Source organism: Miscanthus floridulus, chromosome 10, assembly GCF_019320115.1.
Source record: "Miscanthus floridulus cultivar M001 chromosome 10, ASM1932011v1, whole genome shotgun sequence".
In the NCBI taxonomy this organism is placed as follows: Eukaryota; Viridiplantae; Streptophyta; class Magnoliopsida; order Poales; family Poaceae; genus Miscanthus; species Miscanthus floridulus.
Genome location: NC_089589.1, coordinates 50,893,244 through 50,907,745, shown reverse-complemented (window position 1 = coordinate 50,907,745; position 14,502 = coordinate 50,893,244). Strand labels below are relative to the sequence as shown.

At 42.9% G+C, this 14,502-nt stretch overlaps 2 pseudogenes; one reads left to right on the top strand and one right to left on the bottom strand.

Moving 5' to 3' along the window:
- Nucleotides 1-1,157: 1,157 nt before the first annotated feature.
- LOC136488618 (disease resistance protein RPM1-like) lies at nt 1,158-9,118 on the bottom strand (annotated as a pseudogene).
- LOC136486588 (uncharacterized) lies at nt 3,146-7,761 on the top strand (annotated as a pseudogene).
- Nucleotides 9,119-14,502: the final 5,384 nt, after the last annotated feature.

The following is a 14,502-nucleotide window of genomic DNA, read 5'->3' as shown; positions in this document are numbered from 1 at the left end:
TGAACACGATCTGATGGATTGCGATTAGAGATACGGTTAAGAACACCAATTAAGATCAGAGAGATGGGACTCAGATTCAGTTCCTCTGCCACCACTCCTTATCCAATGTCCAATCCTGATCCAACAGCTCCCAAGATCTAGCTCGCTCCAACAATGCCGACCCTCGCTGTTTACAGGCACGCTCGCTTTTCGGAGCCCAAGCAAATGCAGTTGTCATTGGCTGCAGATAGTAGTAACTAGCTTTGGTTTGAGCAAACGCCCATCACAACCAAGTTATTTGTAGTAGAAACATCAAACAAGTGGAGTATTTGTACAGCAGCTATGTAACAATAATGGACTGATCCAAGGAAGGAACCCAACGTTTAAAACAATCAACATCAGGCCCAAATGTGTATTCACACTCTCCATTCTTTAATGTGTACCAACAGGGGCGAAGCTCTAGAGCTCCAAAGACCCGAGTGCGCTTTAATGCACACGTAGCAACAAAATTCAACATATTATATACTCCCTCCATTCCAATTTCAAATTATAAGACGTTTTGGCTTTTTTATATACATAATTTTTGATATACACTTAGATATACAATATGTCTAAATACATAGTAAAAGCAATGTATTTAGAAACAAGGACAAAAATTAATGGTGGAAGTAATAAACAAGGAGGAATACAGCGTTGTCTTATAACTTATAATGGAGGAAGTAATAAACAAGGACAAAAATTAATAGAAGTGCTTACCAAAATGAGGAATACCTAATGTATGTTAAAATGGCATATTTTATCAAGTCTACAGTTTTTACTTCTCCTTGCAATTTACAACACAACACTCTAGTTGCAAATCATGACCGTATATTCTACCTTTGGCAAAGAAAAACAATGCTCCACATACGCAATTACAGTACCAATGAAGAATTCATGCCCTTCCCTTCCCTGCTGGACGCATGTCCATGTGCCTCCTAGATTGTTAGCTCAATACATGTTCAGTAACCACAAAACTGCACCACCAAAGCAGACCAACAAAGGCAGTAGCAACCTGTAGAAAACAAAACGAACAATCAGACGTTTAGGAGTGATAGTATGTCGCCGCCCCATGCCCTCCAAGCCACAGAAAATCATACCTTGTATACCAACTCAGGGAATACCAGCTAGCATGGAAGCCTTCATTCAGAGAAGTCATTCCCTTCTCTGGAAATAATTCTTAGCCTAAAGTTTTTCTCATTTCATATAACAATTAACTTTCTAATGTGGCTTATCTTCAAAAGTTCTTCATCGCATTGATTTGCAATCTCCCTAAGCTCAACTGCAGTATTTTCGAAACGTAACTCATCAAGGATTGTAAGATACTCGATGCCTTGAGGGAGGCAGTTCAGTTCTGGGAACTCTACAAACCATAGCTTAACAAGGTTTCCAACTGCATCTTCTTCTATTTCAACTTGGTTGAGCTGCGGAGCACACCATATTCGTAGTTCTCTCAGTCTAGGGAATGATTGTGAACACAAGCATAATTTCTTTCCATCATAAGCCTTATAGAAGGTAATTAAGTATAAAGTACGCAACACCACGAGACTAGGAAATGAATTCTCATCAAGTTTGGAGGACATCAGATAGAGTTCAGTGATGTTGTTAAGGTGCAACCATGATGTGAGTATGATGCATCCGTTTCTTTTCCAGCTGCCCTGTCAGTCCAAGTTTACAAAGAGTTTCTGGTAAGCAGAGTTCTTCTAGTGGCAATACTTCATTTTCTTTTGACATAGTAATTGACAAACTGATAAGATTGGTCATCTTCCGGATGGCATTACGCAAGTTTAACAAGTGTTCACTTGTCACATCGTCAACTGAAAATGTTCTTGACTCTGTCAAAGCTGCAACATCACATAGTCTCTGAACTAGTTTTAATATTCTGCAGAGCATGTAGTCCTGTCAAGTTCTTTATGCCCCTAGGCACTTTCACTCCACAATGATGCCAGAAAGGTCCTTCAATGACCTTCACAGTTGCATATAGGTATCTAAGATTCTTTAGTTTAGCTACATCATTTGGTAAAGTTAGCAGACAAGTACATGACGTGTCCAATACTTCTAAATTTGCTAATCTTCCAATGGCCTCTGGCAGAATCTCAATGTCAGTGTTCCGTAGACCCAAGAAACGCAGGTTAACCAAGCCAAAGATCTCATTAGGCAGCACCTTGATTTCAGTACCTTGCAGATCCAATGTTGATAATAAAATTGAAGATGAAAGGATAGGCCACAACAGATCAATATCAACAAAACTCGTAAAAACATGTATTGCACGGAGATGTATCGCACTTGATAGATTTAACATTTCAATATTAGTGGTCTGTATTGACAGTCTACGTGTTCGATGTACCAAAATCATCTCATGGCCCTCATAAACTTTACCGAAACATTCTCTCTGCTTTGTCAATGGCAAGATGACGGATGACATCATGCATTCGGCAACATTTCACTCATCCAGACTCATTGTTCATCAGAACCTCCTCCTCTTCATTTCATAATCCTCAGGAAACAGTGCACAATGTAAGAAACAATTCTTCAATTCATATGGAAGATCCTCCAAGCTGATTTTCAGAATGGAATCAACACCAGGGATTGTATTTTTTAACCGACAGCAACTTCTCGTACAAACTTTCCCATTCAGTGTATGTTGGGGGTTTGCAGGACAGTAGGCGGCCTATGCATGCAATCGCAATAGGCAAACCTTCACACTTTTGTAAGAACTTTGTGGCCAAATCCCATAACTCTGCAGGACACCTTTTATCATCATTGTTCCAAAAGGCTGACTTGCAAAATAACATATAAGAGTGATTGTCTTTCAGTGGTTCCAGCTTAATTGCACAGTTACTACTTGCCAATGATGCAACTTCAGATAATCTTGATGTGAGAACAAATCGGCTAATACAATTAGCCGGAAACACAGGCATGATATGGTTTATCCACACATCTTGTTCCCACACACCATCCAACACCAAGATATATTTTTTACCTTCGAGATGTTTACGGATGACCTCAACTGATCTTCTCATATCCATAATACCAAAATCAATTGTCATGCCAAACTCTGTAGCGATTTTCTTCAGCAAATCCTCAATTTTGTAACTCTTAGACACAGTTACCCATGCAGCAGCATCAAAATCCACTTTTACAATCTTATAGACATGATGAACTAAAGTAGTTTTACCTACTCCACCCATCCCCCATACGGTGGTGATTTTGGTGTTCCTTTCTTCCAAATCATCGACCAGCCACCCTTTGAGCTTGGCTGCATTATCTTCAATACCCACACTAGTTCCTCTTCTCTCACAAAACACAAAGCTTGATTGGTGGATCTGGTATAATGGTCACCGCTTCCAGCGTGTCTCTCCATTCTTGGGATGATATAACGGTCCCTCCTTCTCACAGTGTCTTCAAGCTCGATATCATGAAGCTCGAGACCTAGGCAGCGCCAGATCTTGACATGTTTGATCCAAAGTTCGGCTAGGCGGCGACTACTCGGCGACTACGCGCGCCTAGTCGCTGGGCGAAGCCCGTCGCCGCGACTAGGGGCATAGTCGCGCATCGCGGCGCTAGGCGGCGCGGAGGCAGCGCTAGGCAGCACATAGGCGCGCTAGGCGGGCGCGGACGCGGCGCGTAGGCGCGCGAGATGAGCGCAAGCTCGAGGGCGGCCAATTTTGGCGCGCCAAATCGGAGCGCGGGAGGAATTCCCGCGCGGCCAGGCCCGCGCGCGGCCACGAGACCCAGGCGCGGGAGGATTAGAAGGGAGCGCGGCACCATTCGCTTGTCCCCGCGTAAGATTTGGTCGTCCCCGCCGCCGGTCCTCCTCACCGGGCGAGGTCCATCCCGTCGGACGACCTCCTCCCCGCCGGTCCTGCTCCTCTGCTCCTCCCCTACTCGTCCCCGGCTCACGCGCCGCCGGTCCTGCTCGTCGTCGACTCGCCGCCGCCGTCCTGCTCGTCCTCAACTGGAACCCCTCCCCGCCGGCCACCCCAAGTCCCCAAGGTGAGCTCCCTTCCCTCCCATGCTCCTCTCCCCTCCCATGCCGGCAGCTCCTCCCCTACTCATCTCCCCTGTATGACTGAATCTGCATGTGTTTGTTCAGTGAAGTCTTTTGTTTACTGAATGAGTCTACTGAATATGAGACTATTGCTGCGGTCATCATTAGTTAACAGTAAAAATGTGTTTGTTCAGTGAAGTCTTCCACTAATTTCAGTTTTGATTGCAGTTGCAGTTTACCTACTGAATATCTAATGTGCATGCTCTGTCCCTACTGAATTTCCTACTGAATGATTGCAGTTGCAGTTTACTGAATGTCTAATATGCATGCTCTGTTCCCTGTTCTCTGTAATGCGGTTCATTGGTGAACTCTTGAATTTGAATGTAGGATGTCGACAGAACAAGGTGTTTCTGCACCAGATGCAACAGGAACTGAGGCAACTAATCTCCTGAAAAGGAACTCAGATGATGTTGGATGGGAATATGGTGTTCTTGTTGATGCTAGCAACAAGGACAAGGTGAAGTGCAAGCTCTGTGACAAGGAGAGGAGGGATTCATAGGTTGAAGGAGCATTTGGCTCATGAAGGAAAGAATGTGAAGAAATGCACAGCAAGAACACCACAGGCTATGGAGGCTAAAGAGAAGTGCAAGAAGGCACTAGCTAATTCAAAAAGGAAGAGGGAGGAGAAGACTGTTCGTGAGCTAGAAATTAGAGAGGAAGTTCATGTATCTAGGGTTGGAACAAATTCAGATGAAGTCACCTGTGTTGGAAGCTCAGAGCCCCACAAATTAGGACCCATTGACAAATGGACACGTGCTATTGATCCTAAAGCTACCAAGTCTGATTCTTTGAAGCAACAGCAGCTGAACAAGGAACTTTGGAAAGAAAGAACCAATGAGGTGCATAAGTACATTGCAAGATGGGCCTATACACATGGTAAATTGCTAGTATACTATGCTGTTTTTACATTTCAAAGTTCATTAGATGTTTTCCTGTACTGAACACTAATTATGCTTCTTTCAGTGTTGTGTTGGCAGGAATTGCTTTCAATGCATGTGATAATGATGAGTTCAAGCAAATGTGCGAAGCAATTGGACAGTTTGGTCCAGGACTTGTACCTCCAACTCAGGATGCACTGCGAGGGAAGTTGCTGGAAGAAGAATATGAAAGAACCAAGAGTTTGCTGCAGGAGCATGAAGCCGAGAAGATGAAAAATGGGTGTTCTATTATGACTGATGCTTGGTCAGATAGGAAGAGGAGAAGCATAATGAATCTGTGCACCAATTGTGCTGATGGAACCTCCTTCATCAGCTCTAAGGAGATGTCACATGTCTCACATACCAGTGAGGTCATCTTTGATCTTGTGGACAAAGCAATTGAAGAGATTGGTCCAGACAATGTGGTGCAAGTAGTGACTGACAATGCCTCTAACAACATGAGAGCAAAGAGGCTATTGGAAGAGAAGAGACCACACATATTTTGGACCTCTTGTGCAGCTCACACAATCAACCTTATGCTCCAAGGAATTGGCAACATGACTCGATTCAAGAAAGTGGATGACCAAGCAAAGGCATTTACCATATTTGTCTATGGCCACACAAGGACATTGGAGTGCTTGAGATACTTCACAGAGGGAAAAGAGGTAGTGAGGCCAGGAGTGACTAGGTTTGCTTCAAACTTTCTCACTTTGAGTAGCATGCAAGAGAAGGACCAGTTAAGGAAGATGGTGGTTCATAGTAGGTGGGACTCATTGAAGGATGTGAAATCAAAGAAAGGAAAAGAGGCAACAGCAACTATATTGAGTCCAAGCTTTTGGAAGGATGTGAAGCTAACATTGACTGTTTTTGAGCCATTGGTCAAAGTCCTCCGTTTGGTTGATGGGGATGTGAGGCCATCCATGGGTTTCCTTTATGAGTTTATGGAGAACTACTAAAGGCAAAGAGACAGATCAAAGAGGCCTTTGGAAATGTTGAGGCTCGGTTCAAGGATGTAATAGCTGTTATTGACAAGAAGATGAATGGAAGACTTGATTCTCCATTGCATTTGACAGCCTATTTGTTGAATCCTCACTATAGCTATAGTGACCCATCAATCTTTGATCAGCCCAAAATATCAAAAGGGTTTATAGCTTGTGTTGAGAAATTTTATTATCATGATGAGGACATGCAGCATCAGGCTGCCAACATTGAACTAAAGAAGTTTCAGAATAGAGAAGGACCCTTTAGCAAGAAGCTTGCTAGGACTTTTGAAAACTTTGATTACAACCCAGGTAGAGGTACTTCCTATAAGCTTGCATGGCTCATGGTTGTTTGTTGTTTGCTGTTTTCTAAACTAATAGAGGTGTTTTTTTTTATTTCAGGATCATGGTGGAGACTGTATGGATATGAAACACCAGCTTTACAAAAGATGGCTACAAGGATCCTATCTTTGACATCAAGCTCTTCTGGTTGTGAAAGAAATTGGAGTGGGTTTGAAGGGGTTAGTACCTATCTATTATGAACATTTCAGTTTCAACAGCATTACAATTAAATTGTAGAACTAAGAATGATCTTTTTAAATTGTAGATACACACTAAGAAGAGGAATAGACTTACTACAACCCGCCTCAACAAGCTGGTGTATATCCAATTCAACTCCAAGCTGCTTAGTAAGAGAGAAAAGATCAAGTCAAACAAAATCACTGATGTTCTCTTGTCTAGTGATACAACTGAAGCTTAAGGTTTTCTCCAAGAGGGTGAGGATGATTGTGCATTAGTTGACTTTAGAGATGGGGAGGAAGATGAGATGGAAGGTACAGGGATACTTTGGTCCGTCATTAGAGAGGTAGTGGGAGCAGATGAACAGCTTGAGCTGCGTAGAAGTGTAAGAGTGAGGGAGCTCTATGAAGGAGAAAAATTTGAGTCTGAAGAAGAAGAGTATGACGATGAGGATGTATACTACAGTGAAGAAGAAATATGGACCATCTCCATCTAGTAGTGAAGCCTTTTGTGATGCCCTAGTCTTATGAACTGCAGCTGTGTCACTTTGTGTCTGTGTCTTCTTTTGTGATTTGTGAGACCTGAACTAAGAACTATGTGCTTGTGCTGTCCTTTATTTATAAATTGTGTTGTGCACTTGTATTATTGTCCTATCCACTTGTATTGTAATTACCAGCTGTTGATATGGTGTGCTCATGGATGGGAGGCTGCTGAAATTATCCAGATAAGTCACAACTTAGTGTTTTCTATTTTTTTTTATGAACAACTAGTTGTCTATTGACTAATTTACTAACTACTAGCTGTCAAAATGTGTTGCAGGAGCTAGGAACATGCAAGAGTAAGCCAGCTAGGAATCAGATATGTCTACTGGCCCTCTTTTTATACTTACTGTGACTTATATATAGTAGTTATATACATATACATAGTTATATACATAATATATATATAATTTATGGCTATATTGCCAAAACGCCTAGGAGCGCCTAGGACCGAGTACTCCCGACTAGGCGCTAGGCAATGGGTCAGCGCCTAGATTCCGCCTAGCGCCTAGCTGAACAACTTTGGTTTGATCCTCTTCTTCATCCTAGTCGCAAATCCTCCGTGTTTGTCACCCTCAAGCCTGTACATAACTCATCAACAACATCCTCAATCCGGAAGGATAGTTCCCAGATATTCTTGATGAAGATGCCCGTGGTCTCATCAGTATCCATGAATTTCTCTGACTCACGAAGGTATGCCTTCATGCTCTCCAACTCCCTCTCAGCCCTGCGGATCTCGCCAAAAAGACCCTTGATGGCAGAAGCCTCCTTGTAAAGCAGGGATGCACCATAGGTTGCTGCTTCTTTCGCCAAGGCTGTACCCAGCTTGCCAATCAGTGCTCCCACAACAGCCTCTGCCATGGTGATTGTGGTGCCTTTGCTTTTGAGTGCTTGGAGTCAGAAAGTGTAACTGTGTAAGCAAGGTTGTGACCTCCAAACCTAGATCTCACAAATCAGTTCAATCTTTAGAGTTTGTTTTCAGGTCAACAGTCTGAACACTGGAACCAATTGAACAAACTGTAAACTGACAAAATTTGATGCCTGAATATGGGGATTTGTGGAAGGTGGAATACAAGCATGCGGTGCAGATCTGGCCGTGCTAAAGCCACTGGTCAACGACGGTGGAGTGGGAGGAGTTGCAATCTTGGAGCAAGGATGCTGCAAGGCCCATGAACAGCGACCAACGAAGAACGAACTTTGGACCAACAAGAGAGATGGTTCTTGGCTTCTTGCAGCTTCGTGGAAGGGCCTGCGAATAAAGAAATGGCCGCTCCAGAATGGCTATCTGACTTTGATAGAGCAAAGTCAGAGAGGAAGATTGCTGACTTCGCGAGACCATGTCCGTGGACCCGACCACGTTCAGGACTTGTCTGCAAAACAAGTGCGCGCAGCGGAATTATACGGGATTATCCAGATAACTGAAGTTTTAAGGTTTCAATGAATATCCCATACAACGTCAAACGGCTCTGGACGAGAAAACGAGCACTAGCACATCGGATATTCTTTCTTCTTTCTTCTTTTTCAGGAGAAGCACACCAGAGAATAGCAGTAAGCGGTAAGACAAAAGGAATGGAGACCCTCAAGATGCTGAAAATTCAGCAAGTAGCAGCCTGAACGTCGGCGAGCGTCTCCTCCGCGGTCGAACTCCGCCGTATTCGCCTTGACATAATAATCACCTGCACATCAAACAAACATTAGAAACTTCAGAGCTGGAATTGCAGGGGTTCCGTGCGAGGCCAACCTGCTTGTCGGAGAGCCTGCGGGGCGGCAGCTCGAGCGCGGCAGGAGGCATTCGCACCCATGTGCTGGTGCTGCATAGGTTAATTGAAGAACCCGCCTTGTTGGCTGCGGGACCGGTGGTGGTAGGAAGCGACGGCTGCGGCCTGCGGGGCAGGAGATACCATACCATGCGGCGGGTTTAGGATGGGGATGGGGCTGAATCGTCCGGAGGTGGTTTTGGATCCACTCATCCAGAAGAACCGAGGGGCGGAGAGAATGGAGGCAACGCAGAACAGAGGGAACAGAAGAGGCGGAGCCGCGGAGAGCGAGGCGGCGGGCCGGCGGGCCGGCGGCGGCCATGGAAGTTCGGAGGAGAGGAAGAGCTCACATATAGTCAAATGTGGATGTGGGTCCTCCTCCAGTTGTGGTTTGTCTCTTACACTGGGTCCCTACATACAAGGACAAGGGAGGCAGTCGCTTGTCACTAGCGAGAACTGTGATGGCCAAACAGTGATACAGAGTTCTATCTAGTAGTTGTCAGATCCTTCACAAGCCTGTTTGTTGATTATTAGTACTAACTTTTCCAGAGGTAAGGTTAGATAAAGTGTGACAGCCACAAAAAAATAATATAGTCAACCAATTAGGCGCCACATTATGATAACTTTGGCACCAAAATAAGTTCACGACCTATGCTGCATATAGCTAAGAACAGGGGCGTACACGGTATGAAATATTTTCTGACCGACCGACCGAAGGGTATCCGTCTGAAATTCATTGTATTTGAATCCGTAGATTTATTATCCGTACCATCCGAAAACTTAAATGTGGCTATAAGTATTCGTATTCATATATATATATATATATCCGACTGTATTCAATCCGTTTACACCCCTACTAAAAAAAATTGACACGCCATAGTTATGACCTGAACCAAACACAAGTCTAAAAAAACTACGGCGTGACAAGTTGTAGTAAGGAACCAAAGTACTAATTTTCACGCCCTCTAAATATCAGTACGTCTCAAATGTAGACAAGTTTTTCTGAGATGAATAAAAGTGATGGCATAAATGTCAGTGATGGGTATGGGTTTAGAGTTTGGGGTTACTAGAATTGGATTCCATCCATCACCCCATCCCTAGTGTTGGGAGCATGGGTTTAGATCTCTCTTCCAAATAAATATTGAGCCATAATAAAAACTTAGAAGAGCAAAGCGTGGAGGTAGAACCGTAGAATATGATGTGTTAGTTGACCAAATATACAAACATGATCATCACTGTCGGACTTGCCGTCTCTGATGAGGGTGTGCATGTAATGCATGATATAGAACTTGCGGTGATCATTACCAAAAGGGATATTTTTCAATCGAATTGGCCTCATTTACAGTGAACTGAATGACGAAAAAAGATTTATGTTTGTTGCTCTTTTTTGCGGTGCTTCTCGTAGACCCTATCTGACATAAAATAGAGTCAAATATAATTAGTCAACATAATGAGAGCACAATATAGGACAATAGCGCTAACGATGAATTGACAAAGGCTTGTTTGTCCAACAAGACAAATCATCCATGCTTCTGCCCTACAACTGCAAGTAGGTGTCCCTAATTTGTCCCTATTTTTATTACATATGTCAAGGTTGAGCCTAATTTGCATCGGTGTGTTGTAAATGTAGTAGCCATTTTGTCTTCTCGACATGAACTTAGAGAAATGCACTCTCACCATTTTTGACATTGAAAAGCATCTAGGCCCATAATTGGGTTTCGGTGATTAATGAAAATACGAGATTACTATAACTAACGTGTGTTTTGCAAAGACAATTAAGTTAGCTCATGGCAATTGCAATTGATTGGGCAATCATGGTTGTCATGCCCCTACGATGAAAATCATTTCGGTTTTTAAAGGATGGACGACAAGGTTAAGGATGGACTAGTTCTAAGTATCGTTTGGTGTTAAAGAGACACTTAGAGTAGTTTAGAACTTTGTTTTTCCTTTGGCCGTACTATTAAGGGGGGTATGGACTAGTAGCTTGACCTAGGTGAGTCTAGTGGGTTAGGTGTGGTGCACACTTGTCAAATCTAGCACTAGGTAGCTTAGGAGCAGCCCTAAGATCAATTGGAGCAAACTTTATTCACATATGATTTCGAGTTGGAAGTGAATGGAGGGTCAAATGATTGACCGGACGCTGGTCTGGTTGTGACAGGACGCTGAAGGGTGAGTCCGGTCAGTTTATTTGATCAACTGGAGCCATCTGGTTACGACCGGACACTGAGTGAAATGTGATCGGACGCTAGGTTCCTACGTCCGGTCAACTCTAAAGAGGTTCCAGAGAGAGAAATTCTTGATCGGACGTGTCCGGTCAGTACCGATCGGACGCTGGTCAGGATCCGGTAACTGATCGGACGCTGAACAGCGAAGTGACCGGACGTTGGGCGCCAACGTCCAGTCAACATCAGTAAGGTTCTAGAGAGCAGTTTTTATGATCGAACGCGTCCGGTCAGTGCGGACCGGATGCAGCTCAGAGTCTGGTCACGACTTAACGGCTCTGTGGCGGGGATAACTGACCGGAGCGTCCGGTCACCTTGACCGGAGCATCTAGTCACCCCGTAGAATGCTGACTCAACCTCCAAACAGTTCGTTTTGAATGAGGGAGTATAAATACTTCCTCTATTCATCCAAGGGAGGTCTCTTAACCATTTGTTCAGCCTGATAGGAAACTACTTCCTCTTAAACTGGAACGGGAACATCTCGTCATCAGATGGGCATAGCGGTATTCGAGGAAGGAATACCCTATTCCCAGCATGCTGCCCCACCATGATTTCTACGCCGATTGTATTTTTTCGGAACCCCCGCATCACCAGCCTTGTACCATTGCATAGCCCATTGGTAGGGTCAATATTCCAAAGTAATATGATAGGACACCCAAGCTTGAGCTTCAAGACGTGTCGAGACAGCTCGTTGGGGGTCAGACTGTTAAGGAACCTATATATATATATCATGGAATGACAATTTAATTAATCATTCCATGACAATTTAATTAATCAACGCACGCTAGGATGGCACGATTCAGCGGAATCTCAGGCAATGGATACAAAAGTGTACCTGTTTCATAAACAGTACTGATATCTTCCTCAGTGTTAATGTCATCCACGTCACCAGTGCCGCCAATGCTGCTTAAAGGTACCAGCCATCTACAAATAGAACCATACAATACAAATTGAACCATACAATAACAAACTATGTCCCTTATAGTCACCGTACCAATAAATACTGTTATCAGCCTAATAAGTAACCTGATAATTGTTCCAAGCTACTACTGTAAGTTGATTGCCAATGGAGTGGGTCACTATTTTCGTCCATTTCATTTCTTGTATTCGAATATGCAAGTTTAAACATAATAAATTGTTATTAATCCATACAATAAGCAAACTATGTCACCATGTTAATTGCAGTCACCGCGCACCAATAAATACTTTTATTAGCAGAATAAGTAACCTGATATTTGCTTGGCGCCATTACTGTGGGTTGAGTGCATATGGAGCCATTCACTATTTTCGTTCTGTTTCATTTGTTGTATTCCTATCTGCAAGTTTAAACATAGGTAGTTAAAGTGACACTCAGCAACACGACAATAGGTAACTAAAGTGACACTCAGCAACACCACCATACCTATTGAATGGGCAGCCATATTATTATTTAGATCAACACGACCTTGGCTATTCATCGCACACCTCTCACGACGTTTTTTGTTTATTTCAGTCCTCTTTTCACCGGACATTGTTGCATACCGTTCTCTCTCCCTCTGCCTCTTCTTTTCATTAGGATCCCCATCTAGTGGCACCAACCCCGGTCGGGTATGATTAGCGTCAATGAATTTTGGTGAGGAGTTGCAAACATTTGAACATACTTTGTAAAAGTTTATATACCTCCATGGGATGTATTTGTAAGGTCCCCCAAAGGTACCCAATCACCGGTTGGCCTACGCGTGCCCATCAACACTACCTGTCAATTATGTAACTTATATATATGAGTACACCAATTGGGCTACCATGTGCATGAAATAAAAGTTGGACACTGTTCATGAAAGTTGCATGAGGACTATGCAAGAGGCAACAACTGGTCCAATTTGCATCAAATGACCAAGCAAGGGACTCATGCATGCAGGCAACGATTACACAATAGAACTCATGCACACATACATATCATATATTAATCAAAGTATCAATGCGTTCTCATGATTACACAATAGAACTCATGCACATATACTGCAGCTATTTGTTTCTTTTTGATCTACAGGCTTACACAACATTGGAGAAAAACATGATATATTCCTTACTAAGAGTAGTGCTTTGCTGGTTTGGAATTGGGAACGGTGGGTGATTGACTTCAATCTTTTCCTCTAGGTCAGTACTATGTTTTTCATTCCTATATTATCAACTCATTTTTCCCATACATATGCAACTCAGCAACCTATTCTATCTTGCCATCTTGGTGCCTAATATGAACCTGCTGCATCCATCACTATTGCATAGATCATTGTGAAGTAACAAAAAAAAAGGCCATGCTTTATAATCTGAATCATGTGTGATTGGCCATATAAAATTTCTTTTAGCAATGTCTTTTGTCTGCTTCCACATTTCCAAATCCATTTGTTTTTCAAAAAGTAATTAAATTAGGGGATAAGATATATGTGAATTTGAATTTGAAACTAGAGATCACCTTCGGAGTCACAAGAATGATCTGTCAATGTTGTAGCTCCTTACTGTTGGTGTCCGATTCGAAGGAGCTGCAGCACGGTTTGACTTCAGTTTACTAATATAAAGTATATGATGGTTTGAAAAGATCACTAAAATCACGAATGCCCAGCTTTCGCTCAGGTTTCTGTAAGTAAATGTTTTCCTCAGCTAAACAATTGATTATAAAACGATTTATTAGCACTTAGCTTCAGTCATTTTCAGTAATTGTTAAGAAAAAAAAATAATTTTAGATCCCAGAATGACTTGGTCAAAAGCAACTACAATTCTTTTCGGCTGGCCTATTAGTAGACTTAATAATAGCAGATCACAAGAATCATTATAACTTTATAATGATATTCTCAGATAATCACACAAGAATTCTCAGATTGAATATATGAACTCTTGCAATACACGAGCAAATGGATATGAACTGATGTAAACCTCCATCTTTGCATTCGATGAGGTAACACATGTATTTGATTGATGATGGAACAGTAATATGATTCATTTGTAAATTTTGCAGCAGGATGCAGAACAGGACATCACATTGTCACCACAAATTACACAGGTCATGAACCAAAACAAGTTGCTTCTAAAAACAAGGACCCATCTATACCTGCAAACTAAGGTGTATGTATGGCTGGCAGGGTCTATTTCTGGGATTAACTGTAGATGGCAGGGGGTAGCTAGTGAGTTTTCCAAGAGACAGGGAATAGTGGCTGGATTCGACAGAAACAGAGGGTCTAGTTTGCAAAGCGCGCATTAACTATGGTGCGGACTGGGTCCATGAAACCATGGACCGGCGGTGTGGCGTATGAGCGGTCCACCATGGACCAGGTCCATGCTAAAGGGTATGGGTCCTTGTATTTCCAGTGTATTTCCTCTTTTATTCTTCTGAAGGAAAACGACAAGAAAGCATGGACATGTCATCCAGATGTCATCAATCTAACAAGGAACACCCATGCAAAGCAGAGCACGGAACAGAGTACGCCCGGTGCTCGGTGGCCATTTCCCAGCAATGCGAGCTTGCGAT